Source organism: Microcaecilia unicolor, chromosome 11 (genome assembly GCF_901765095.1).
Source record: "Microcaecilia unicolor chromosome 11, aMicUni1.1, whole genome shotgun sequence".
NCBI classification, from domain to species: Eukaryota; Metazoa; Chordata; class Amphibia; order Gymnophiona; family Siphonopidae; genus Microcaecilia; species Microcaecilia unicolor.
In genome coordinates, this window is record NC_044041.1 from 57,491,812 (window position 1) to 57,504,832 (window position 13,021).

A 13,021-nucleotide genomic window follows, 5' to 3' on the forward strand; every position below is an offset into this window, starting at 1 on the left:
GTAAAGAACTCCAAAGATGAAACCCAATTCCCTCTTTCACATTTTTATAATATATCCCCACTACAGTATTGTTTACAGATAAATTGATATGGAATTGTTATTTCTTGCCTGGGGATTAAGGGATAGTGACTGGAGAACTTGCCTTCCCTCATCAAAACCCAGCATTAGTTGGTTCTTCCAGTTCACACTGGATTACTGACCTGGAGCCTTTCGGCGCTTTCTTCCATTTCTCTATTGTGCCAAAAGTGAAAGGTGTTGATAGAAGTCAGCACTGGCCCCAATCCAGTATCTTTTTAAAAATTATTTTTAAAAAAAATTACCTCTGTGAACCACACGTTCCATGGAAGTTCAGACCAGAGATCCTCTAGATTTGAACATGTCTCTGTTCTGCAGGATGCAAAACCAAAATTATAGTAATAAAAGGTGAAAGTGTTATTAATGAAGTGCGTCTTAAGTACCGCCTGGACAAAGGTGCATACATATATATCTGGAGAAAATGGCTTAGTGGCGGTGTTCAAATTCCACTGCCACTCCCTGTGATCTTGGGCAAGTCACCTCCCCGTCTATTGCCTTAAGCAGAAACTGAGAGATCCTCTTACTAAGCAGCAGGAAAAAGGGCCCTGTGGTAGCGGCAGGGGCCAGTTTTGTTTTGCACCAGAACCTTTTTTACCGCAGCGGGTAAAAGCCCCCCCCAAAAATGGCCATGCGGCAAGATAACTCTTACCATGTGGCCATGAGGTGGGGAGCACTTACGGCCACCCACTGAGATGACGGTAACCGGGCAGCTTGCGGCGATGCCCGATTACCACCAGGTTAGTGCCATGCTAGGAATTGTTTTCCCGGCACATCGGAAATGGAACACATTCACGCCAGAACTACCGCCAGCAGCTGTGTTGGGCTGGCAGTAGTTTCAATTTAGCGTGCGGTAAGCCCACGTTGGGCTTACCGATGCTTTGTAAAAGGGCCCGAGAGCCTTTTTTGCTCAGTATTTTTCTTATCAACATAGTATTTTATTTAGTACATAGGCCCCATAAATTGTGAGCCTGGTGCAGACAGGGAAAAGCCTACTGTACCAGAATGTAATTGCTTTGAGCTACCAATCAAAAGATGTGATCTATATCAAAATAATAATTATTATAAATATACAAACTATCAACCAATAGCAGCCAAGGAACCTAATCTAGAAACATTTTAAAATTCCTAGTCAAGGATGAAGGAGTTGATCAAAACCCAGTTTCTGGCCATAAGGATTGTAAAGCTAAGCTTCTCTGTTGGACAGCCCTACCTGTGGAATGAGCTGGAGTGCCTGAACTGGAGAAGGTAGAAAATAGGTGAGGTGAGGTGAAGTGAGGTGAGGTGAGGTGGGGGGAGGGGAGGGAAGCGGAGGCATCCTTGCCTAGGGACAGTGGTTACTCACCACCTCAGCAGGGCATTTCTGGCACCAGCTCAGTAACTCTCACTGCTCTATTTCTTCCTCTAACAACCATAAACATTTGTAAAGTGGGTGAAGATCTAAAGATGTGTAATAACAGTATTTCTGAGGTTATTTATTTATTGGGATTTATTTACTGCCATTTTGAAGAAATTCACCCAAGGCAGTGTACACCCAAAACAATTTGGACATAGATTTGCATACCAAGGAGGCAGTGCATGCAAATCAATCTCATGAGTGTTTCATTGTGGATATTCTGAAAACCTGACTGACTAGGGTTTCCCTAGGACAGGTTTGGGAATCAATGACTTAGGCATTTGAAAGCAATCTAACTGGGCTTAAGCCTCTCTTGCATGTTAAATCACTTTGAATATCAGGCCCTTAGTTTCCCCACTATGGCTTTGTCCTTCCTGAGTGCTCTTTTTATTCCTTGATGATCTAATGTACTGATTCTCAATCCAGTCTTTGTGGCACATCTAGCAGGGCAGGTTTTCAGGATATCTACAATGAACATACATAAGATAGACTTGCATACACTGCCTCCTTGGTATGCAAATATCTCATGCATATTCATTGTGGATATCCTGAAAACCCATCTGACTGGATGTGCCCTAAGGGCTGGGTTATGAAGTACTAACAGTCCCTTGACTCCCTCAGAGGCTTTCTGCTGCTAATGGAATCAGTGGAGGAGTAGCCTAGTGGTTAGTGCAGTGGACCTTGATCCTGGGGAACTGAGTTCAATTCCCACTGCAGCTCCTTGTGACTCTGGGCAAGTCATGCAACCCTCCATTGCCCCTATTACAAAATAAGTACCTGAATATATGTAAACTGCTTTGAATGTAGTTGCAAAAAAAAAAAACCCTCAGAAATGCAGCGTGGGTCCTGGAATACCCCCTTGCCAGTCAGGTTTTCAGGATATTCATTAAGTATTTATATACTGCTTAGACCTAAATAGTTTACAGTTTCATTTTATAGGTACTGAGTCTGTCCCTAGTGGGCTCACAGTTTAAGTAGTCACATGGAGCTGCAGAGAGAATTGAACCTGGTTCCCCAGGATCTCAACCCACTGCTTACCATCAGGCAGCAGCAGGAATTGAACACAGTTCCCCAGGTCCGCAACCCACTACACTAACCATTAGGCCACTCCTCCACTCCTTCTACAATGAATATGTATAAGATTTATTAGTATATATTGCCTCCATTATATGCAAATCTCCTTTATGCATAGTCATTGGGAAACACTGTTCTAATGTACCTGAAAGTTATTATGAGATTTTGCTTCTACAGCAAGCTTCTTTTCAAGTTCTCTTTTCGCTTTCCTTCTCGGTGCTTTGCATCTAACCTGCCAGGGCTTATGCTTCTATTTTCTTCATTTGGATCCCTTTTCCAGTTTTTGAAAGATGTTCTTTTGGCTGCAATAGCCTCTTTCACCTCATCTTGTAACCACTCTGGGTGTCGTTTGGCCTTCCTTCCTCCTTTGAAAAAAGCGGTGGAGACAAGCAAGAACCGGGAATCTTTGTCAGCCAAAGCCGCACCAGAAAGTTTCCTGAGTCATTCGTGGTCCCACTGATGTCAACAGCGGGGACCAGTGTTGGAGATTTAAGCCAGCTGCTTCCATGGGTCAAGTGAGAGGAGAGAAGCAAGAGCTGGGAGCATTTGTCATCCGAAGCTACACCAGTTTCCCAGGTCATCCCTGGTCCCACTCATGTCATTGCATGGAACCGGTGTCAGAAATTTAAGTCAGCTGCTGCCTGCAGCACAGCCACAGGGCGTGGTCAAAGGGGTGTGCCCTAAGAGGCATGCCAGGCCCCTTGTGCGCTCCTTTGGAGCCCTGGTGGACCAAGGTACTCTGCCCCTTTCTTCTCATGGCTGCTCGTCTTCCTTTGTGCTTGAGGTACTGTTTTCATTTTTTAAATATATTATGGGGACGAGGAAGGCTAAAATTAAACATCTGGATGCAAGCACTCCTTCTGCCCCTAGCCCTATTGAGAAACATTTGGTTGTGTTGAATAGAAATGCTCCTCCTTCTCCACTGGCTGCAGAGAATGAGCCAGGTATTTCTCTGAATGTGGGGGAGAGATTTTCCCCCTATCCTCCCATTTTCTCCACAACTTCTCCTATTGGGAGTTTGTCGAAAGCAGGATTTTCCTCTCAGTCAGTCAGTCTCTAAAAGCAGTGGTTTTTCCTGTAGAAGCTCCAGCTAAAGAACCTGGAACTTCTCAAATTACATTATTGGACATTTGGAAAGTGGTTAGACGTACTGGGACAATGTTAAGTGATCCAGTACAAAGGCTCTGTGAATTTTCTCAAGTATTCTTTAAAGTGGATGCGTTGGACTCTAAAATTCAGTCTGTTGCTACTGTTCGGAAGAAGTTAGAATCTCAAATGAATGTGATACAGCAAGTGGAAACATCTGCTATTAAGGATGGTTTGTACTTGCATAGACAATTGAAAGAATGGAAAATCAATTTAGGGCTGTTAATTGAAGATTTCTTAATTTTCCTGCTTGTTCTCTGTTATCCACAGAGATCTTATTGAGGAAGTATCTCAAAGAAACCTTACTCTTGTCTAATGTTGATACAATGATTTTTCCTAAATATTATTACCTGCTAAGTAAGGTTCTGAGTAAGGCCCAGGAATGAATCGACCTTGGAGAATGACATGGGGACAAACCCCACCCACCCCGTCCGAGTGGGTTCTATCTCCATCCCCACCCCATCCCCTAAGGTTCTGTCTCCATCTCCATCCCATCCCATCCCCGCAGGCTGTCTCCGTCCTCGCCCCATCCCACAGGTTCCGTCTCCATCCCCAACCTATTCTCTGTCCTCATCTGCAGAAGCCTCAAACACTTATGATTTTATGTTTAAATCTTTTATTAAAGTAGAAAATGGAATATGCTGTGCAGCTATTGTTTATAATTCACAAATTGAAAACAATAAAAATGAGCAACTATAATAATCCCACCACCACCCTCTTCCATTCCAGCCCCAACAGACTTCTACTACTCCAAGGAATCCTAATCTACCCTGTTAAAATGTACAGGGGTACAAAATACAACCCATTCTGTATGCCCTAGCAGGGGAGAAATATGCCCTGTAAAGTAATTTGTGGATGATTAAATCATCAACAATCTCAGGATTCAGTCTAGCTCTCCAGTCTTACACAGTCCTTACTGCAATAGAAGATGTCTTCTTAGAAGATGTACTGGTAGCAGGAATTTACAGGATCCCCCATGCAAATTTTGCTAGTTGTGGTCAGCATGTTTCCTTGTTTTCCCCCCAAAAAATCAAAATATCGTCTTCTGCATCACTCAAACATAATTAACAGTCCAGTTCATTAACAGGCTTCAAACTAGAAAATGACACGGGAACAAAGTTTGTCTCCATCCCCACAGGCTCGGTCCCCATCCCCACCCTGTCTCAGCAGTTACTGCGGGTCCCCATCCCCCATGTCACTCTCTACTCCAGAGGTACTGTCACATCAGGTTAATGAGAAAGAAAATTTGACTGCCTTTTGAAAGATTTCTCAAGATGACATTGTCTCTAAAGAAAAAGATTTCTTGTTTTGTGGCGGGAATATTCAGTTTTTTCCTGATGTATCTAGGGTTACTCAGCCAAGGCAGAAACAATGTCTTCAACTTGTCTAGAATGTCAGCATTAGGTGCTACTTTTTTTTTCTTGAAATTTTCCTCAAAGTGCTTTAGTTACTATAGCGGATATAAAATATGCTTTTTTTTTTTTTAACCAGAGCAATTGGAGAGACTGATATTGGATAGGGAGAATAAATAGTATCATCATGGGCCGGTTAATAATTTAGGAACTCCTAGTTAATTGTGACTTGTTTTAGTCTTGGTTTCTTAAGACGGTATTATTTCCTTTATTATTCCTTTTGTTCTCCAGTGATGTGGACTAGATTGTTTTCTTTAAATTTGTTTATATTTATTGTACTAAGAGTTTAAATAATATTAAAAATAAATAAATAAAAAGTGGTCCAGGCTTCCAAGATGATATTTTAAATCAATGTCCACCTGTTGGGAGGATGGGGTGAGAAGATTAGGATGGTGGGAGGGAGAGGGTGGGGAGTTGGGTAGGGGGGTTCCAGAAGGGTGGAAAGGGTCATTGTTAATGGGAAGGAGCATTTTTGTAATCACTGGAAATTTGACTTTCCATTTTGGTATAGTTGATAATTGGTGTTATTTTGTTACATCCCCCATAAAAGTGAATTATAATTTGATGACATCATGTACTTATAGGACCACTCCAGATGTATTTTGTGGATGCACTTTTGCTACTGCCAGATGGTTGTATAATGTTGCTGTATTGTTTTGTCATCAATAAAAATCGTTGAAATATATAAATCAATGTCCACAGCTGATTTAAACTCCTAATTTTTGCAGCTGCTCCTTTTAGCTTTAGTTACCCTTTTGCTGACACTGTAGATGAAGTTGAATGGTAGGAGACAGCGAGTGGTGGTAAATGGAGCTTTCTCTGAAGAAAAGGATGTTGTCAATGGAGTACCGCAGAAATCGGTCCTAAGGCCGGCTCTTTTGAGTGATATTGCAGAAGGGCTGTCTGGTAAGGTTTGTCTCTTTGCGGATGATACTAAACTCTGCAACAGGGTGGACACCCTGGACGGTGTGAATGACAAGAGGAAGGACCTATCGAAGCTAGAGGAATGGACTAATATCTGGCAACTAAGGTTTAGTCCCAAAAAATGCAGGGTCATGCACTTGGGTCACAAAAATCCGAGGGAATGGTACAGTATAGGGGGTGTAGTGCTTCAGTGTGCGAAGGAAGACTAGGACTTGGGGGTGATTGTGTCTGACGACCTTAAAGCTTTCAAACAGAAAAAGCGACGGCCAAAGCCAGAAGGATGCTTGGGTGCATAAAGAGGCATGACCAGCAGGAAAAAGGAGATGATAGTGCCGTTGTATAAGTCTCTGGTGAGGCCCCATTTGGAGTACTGCGTGCAGTTCTGGAGACCGCACCTATGGAAAGATATAAACAGGATGGAGTCGGTCCAGAGGGTGGCTACGAAATTAGTAAGCGGTCTTGAATGCAAAAATTATAGGGACAGGCTTATGAACCTTAGCATGTATATGCTGGAAGAGAGGATGGAGAAAGGAGACATGATAGAAACATTTAAATATCTCAAGGGCATTTATGTACAGGAAGAGAGTTTTTTCCAAATGAAGCTCTGGAATGAGGGGGCATATGACAAAGTTAAGAGGGAATAGGCTTAGGAGTAACCTAAGGAAGTATTATTTCACAGAAAGGGTGGTGGAGGCGTGGAATGGCCTCCTGGTGGAGTCAAGGACTGTTCCAGAATTTAAAAAGGCATGGGTAAACATGTGGGATCACTTAGGAACAGGAAGAATTAGGGGTTACAGAGGATGGGCAGACTGGATGGGTCATATGGCCTTTATCTGCCGTCATGTTTCTAGTTATGAAGTCAAATTTCATCATATCATGATCACTATTGTCAAGCAGACCCAGTCCTGCATTCCACTCAGGGCTAGATCTCATTCACTATACTGCCCTGAAAAGCCAAAACACAGTAATTGCTGAGAATGTAAATATGAGAAAAGTCCAAAAAGCTGATTTCTTTGCATAAATGCCCATGATGTAGTTCTTGACCAAACTAATACAATACTGTGTTCTGGCTTAATATAGCTCCCATTTTTCCAAGAGATGCTGTGTTTTGGACTTTTGCTACAGGCTTGAAAATGCATCCAATCGTTAAATGGCTTCCATATTAAGAAACACAGTTAACTAAAAGACATCCTGCAAATTTGCTTAGTTTTGAAAAAAAAAAATGAGTTACAGTGTTCTGGCTTGCCAGGGCAGTATAGCAAACAAAATAGATTCTGTGGTACAGGTAGCATAAAATCATGACTGGTGTGGCTATAACAGCTTCTGTTGTTCAACAGACCAAAAATTGATCATGTACTGATCTCTCTCTTCAAATGTACTGCCAAAGATAAATGTGATATAGGCCGATACTGGCTCATAAGACTTAGAGTCATCTTTAAATGTGTGGTTGGTTCACATTTCAACTGTACACTGCACTAACAAAAGTCAATCTGGAGCTTTCATGCATTAGGAGAGATACCATCACTCTTTTTGTATTATTTGAAGGTATTTTGTGAGTCATATTTTTGTAATAGATTTAGGTGATTATGGGACTCATTTTCAAAAGAGAAAAACATCCATAAAGTGGCATAAATCTGCATTTGGACATTTTTCTTACAAAAACATCCGAATTGGTACTTCTAAAACCAATTTTTAGCCATTTTTCTACAGAGTCTGTCAGAACTGCATTCAAAGCACAAGGGGGCATGTTAAGGGCAAGATCTGGGCATTCCTAACACTTGGATGTTTTTCAGCCAGAATGGAACAAATCAAAACCATACAGGACTAAAACTAAGACATTTTGAGCTAGACCTATTTTATAACGAATAAGGCACAAAAAGGTGCCCTAAATGACCAGATGACCACTGAAGGGAATAAGGGATGACATCCCCTTACTCCCTCCCATCCCCTAAAATGAGATTTAAAACATTTACCATCCTCTAATGTAATACTCAGGTCCATCAGAGCAACATGCAGGTCCCTGAAGTAGTCTAGTTCTGGGTGCAGTGCATGGCAGACAAATGAATCCAGGTCCATACCTCCCTACCTTTTACATTTGTGGTGGAAACTGTGCGCCCTCCAAAACTCACCAGAAACCCACTGTACCCACATCTAGGTGCCACCTTCACCCATAAGGGATATTGTAGTGGTGTACAGTTGTGGGTAGTGGGTTTTGGGAGGCTCAGTAGACAAGATAAGGAGGGAGCAATGGTGAGATTTGTACCTGGGAGCATTTATTTGAAGTCCACTGCAGTGCCCCACTGCTGTCCTGGGATGTCTGTGTGGCCAGTCTACTAACAATGCTGCCTCCTCCATCCCAATGGCTTGATTTTGTGCGTTTTTTTCACTTGGACTTTTTTTTCTTCCAAAAATGGCCCAAAAAGATAAACGCACAGAGCACACAAACATCTAGCAAATAGCCATTTTCGGGAAAAAAAAAAAAAAAGACTTTTGTCTGCTTTGAAATGGCTATTTTTACTACTTGATTTTTAGACATTTTTAGCAAAACTTCCAAAGTTGGACTTAGACGTCATATCAAAAATGCCCCTCCACATCCATGAGGGTGTGTACGAGTCATCGCATCCCTGCACTTTTTTTTCCCTCTTAATTTTTTTTCCTGTTCATTTCTATTGTGTTAAAATAGTGTAGTTATTTCTGTTTTATTCCTAGATTTGTGTATTATTAGAGCATTGGTTTCTAATATATATTTTTGTGTTAACCTATACAGGTGACACATCATTCAGGGGTCCTTTTACTAAGGTGCACTAACTAAGACGCTCATTATCTTCCTTTGGGTGTCTTATCATTTAGTGTGTGCTAATCCTTTTAGTGCACCTTAGTAAGAGGACCCCTCAGTGATGTTTCTAAGGATCATTCAAGCTGTCCTTCACTTCTTCAAAAGTATCCTAAGTTTGAATACAGGAGGTCCTTTCTGAGGCCCTTACCTTGGGGGGGGGGGGGGGGGGGGGGGGGGAATACAGAGAGTGCCTTTATCATTCCACCACAGATTTTTACAAGATAACACACCAGATATTCACTATAGAGAAATGGCATCTGCTTGGACTCTGGATCTGGGAATTGAGGTAACTTGCATCATGTTACAAACCTCTATTAGGTCAATTCACCAACAAGTTATTTTGATTTCGCTCAAAGAGACTGTTTATTTCACCAAACCGGGCGAGGCAGGCTGGGTTTGGGGGGGGGGGGGGGGGGGAAGGAGCGCATCTTGGGCCCATGTTTTGGCATTGCAAGCTCGTGAAGAACTTTGGGATTCCTTAATAAAAATATCTAGGTGGTGGAACCAAAACGTGCAGGTCACCCCAGTGTTGTTATTTGGACAATGAAATGAGGGGAAATCCTTCAGTGGAGGATTTGGATATTTTCTCAGATATTCAGTTACATTTGGCCTCAAGTCAATATTGCGTGTTTGGCTCCAGTCCTCCTCTCCCAGCTTGCAGCGATGGAAAATGTACATGATGGAACAGTTGAGGATGGACAGATTGGGCATCTCCGATTTGGACAGCATACAAGGCCGTAGGCTCATAGCAACATGAAAGCCATTTTGGTTGACATTAGCAATCGGCTACGTGCCTGATGAGTTAAACTGAACTGACTGCAGCTAATATAGGAAATGTGTTGTATCCCCTTCTTGCATAATAAACTTTATAATAATTTTTTTTAATTGGAAAGTTCAGAAGGGACGGAGGGTGGGTTAGGGAGGGTAGGGATTAGAATAGAGAGCACAATACATACTGGTATAACTTTGTACAATTGAGCAGTGCAGTGATGATTGTAAACACACAGCTGGGAGATGTTAGCCCCAGGAACCCCTGTGGAAGATTGAAGGCCTGCAATTTACAATGTGCAATGTATTGCTTTGTCGCCATGTTAAAATAAAAACAAATTTAAACATAATTTCATAAATATTTCAACCACCAGTGCTTGCTTGCTTGGTTGGTTTAAAGCTCATCGGGCAGCTTCTCACTCTCTCCCATGCAGTGTCCCACAGGAATCTATCCCTAGACCTACACTGTTTAACATTTATCTTGAATCCTTTGCACTCTTAATACAATCATTGCTTCTCATACTTTAAAGATGCTGACGACATTCAATTTCTTACTGCAGTGACTCTTTCTCCTGTTTTATCTCAGCTGACCACCACAGTAAACTGGCTCATTAAGTCCTAAAGTTACATTCTTCAAGGACCGATGCCATACTTTTTTCTTGGGACTTCTCCTCCCCCCACCCTCCCCTATTTGTCTTCCATCCATTAACAGTATTCCACTGCCTCTAAAAGACTCAGTATTCATTCTTGGCATTACCATTGCTAAGTCTAGTGGTTCCCAAACCTGGTCCTGGATGCACCCCAGCCAGTCAGGTTTGCAGGATATTCACAAGAGACATGTGCATGCAATGGAGGCAGTGCATGCAACTCTCTCAAATATTCATTGTGGATATCCTGAAAACCTTTTTAAAACCTGACTACGCTAGCTACCTTAACCTACTCTTCTGCTAACAAATTCCACAGATCATTTTATTTTTCACTCAATAACCAACACGTTCTCCAAGTTGTTTTAAATTTGTACTCAATAGTTTCATGATACTCATTTCCCTTAAGAGCGACTGAACTTATGTTTCAGCAGCAGAAACATGCCTATCCTATTCCACTGTGGTTTGAATAATATTGACAGCAAGTGGCCTGACAACAGCAAAATCCAGAACAGCAATACATAATTGTCTCTGTGGAATGCTGGTCCCTGGGGCAGGACAGCTTGTTACAATTATAACAAAAGCAAAAACTTACCACCAAAAAAGAACACACAAGCAAATTTTAACACACATAGGAATTCAACTTGCTAAAATAAGTTTCAAACCCAACTTTGGGAATGACAATTAACAGCCTTATTTATTTAGCTGGCACAGCCATTGCTAATAGACTACATGTTTTATTTTTTTTCCTCTAAACAATGCCAGGCACCACCATGTTTTAAATACAATAACTTTTACATATGAAAAATGAAAACCCAGAAGCACTGTAGACCTATGTAAGTGGCTCTTGTTCCAGTCCTGGGCCTGAGAGCAATGAGGAAGCAAAGACTAGTGCAATTTGTCTCAATCCTAGCACTAAATAGCACAGGACCACTATGACAACCAAGGTTTCTTACACCATGATAGGCTTTGGTTGTAATGATTTAAGATGCCATGTGCACTGTATTTAATAGTTGGTGCAGCTGGGCTTGCAATTCCTCACTATGTTTAATTTAACCAATGCATAAATATTTCTCCCTGTAAAACAAACATAAGGTAGAGTGTCCACTACTTTAAAGAAGTGGGCTGGGAAGCAAAAACCCTGACTTTGAAGCCTGCTTCTGACCTTCATTCTCTCTCACACATCCCCAGACTGATGTTTTCCTTCAAAATAAACCCTTCCTTTTTTTCTTTTCCCCCAATTTACTTAGGCTCCTTTTACAGAGCTGTGCTAGCGATCCTGGTGCAGCAAATCGAATAAAGCCCATTCAATTCTTTGCTGAGCTGGAATCCCTAGTGTGGTGTTGGGAAAGGAGTCCTTAATTGAAACATCCAGCTGTTCCTTATAAAGTCACACTTCCTTCTGTAAAAATGAGCTGTCAAAAGAATGCATTTCACAAATTTTGCATAGGTAAACTAACCATTAAATGCAGAAAAAACTCAATGCCTGGTACTCACCTCCCAATACAACACTAACGAATTCAACGCGATAAATACACCAAACCTAAACCTTCCAATCTCAGAAACGCTAAAAATCCTTGGAGTCACTATCGACCGCCACATAACACTTGAAACCCACGCAAACAACACAACTAAGAAGATGTTCTACTGCATGTGGAAACTGAAAAGGATAGACCATTCTTCCCAAGATTCGTCTTTCGTAACCTAGTGCAATCCCTCGTCCTCAGCCATCTGGATTACTGCAACTCATTATACGCAGGCTGCAAAGAGCAAACACTGAGGAAACTTCAAACAGCCCAGAACACAGCAGCCAGACTCATCTTCGGAAAACTAAATATGAAAGGGCAACACCACTACGAGAGAAACTACACTGGCTTCCACTGAAGGAACGCATCACCTTTAAGGTATGCACACTAGTCCACAAGATCATTCACGGCGAAGCCCCAGCCTACATGTCCGAGTTGATTGACCTACCACCCAGAAATGCTAGGAGATCTTCCCGAACATACCTCAACCTCCATTTCCCTACTTTCAAGGGCGTGAAATACAAGACGCTACACGCGTCAACCTTTTCTCACACGAGCACGCAGCTTTGGAACACACTGCCATGCAACTTAAGAGCAATCCACGAACAAGCATCCTTCCGCAGATTACTGAAGACCCATCTGTTTGAGACAATTTACGGAAAAAAACAAAACACATAGAGTCCACACTCACTTACATCAATGCATCACACATCCACTTTTGATCTCTCACCCCCCTAATTCCACATTACTCATACATATACTTACAGAAATATGTACACCATGTGCCTCTGTGTCTTAACACTGCCCTTAAGCTTCCCATTGTCTCCTCCCAAGGACTCAATGTTGATGTCCCATTGTGATATTCCTAATGATAATTTGATTATCTCGCATAACTTGTACAATGTAACCCATAACCAATTTGTAACAACTGTATTCTCATTATTCATATCTTATTGTAAGCCACACTGAGCCCGCAAAGAGGTGGGAAAATGTGGGATACAAATGCAAATAATAAATAAAAATAAATAAACCGTTATCACCATAAGGAAGGTACAAAAGTGGTTTGGCCTCCTAGGACTGAAGTTAAATGTACAGAATAGTTTCAGCCTCTACCATTCCAGAGGGAGCACTAGACAAAACTAGAACTAAAAGTATTTATTGTACTCAGCATGAACAGCAAGCCTTAATTAACATGGGGCAAATGGGTCAACAGAACTGATCTG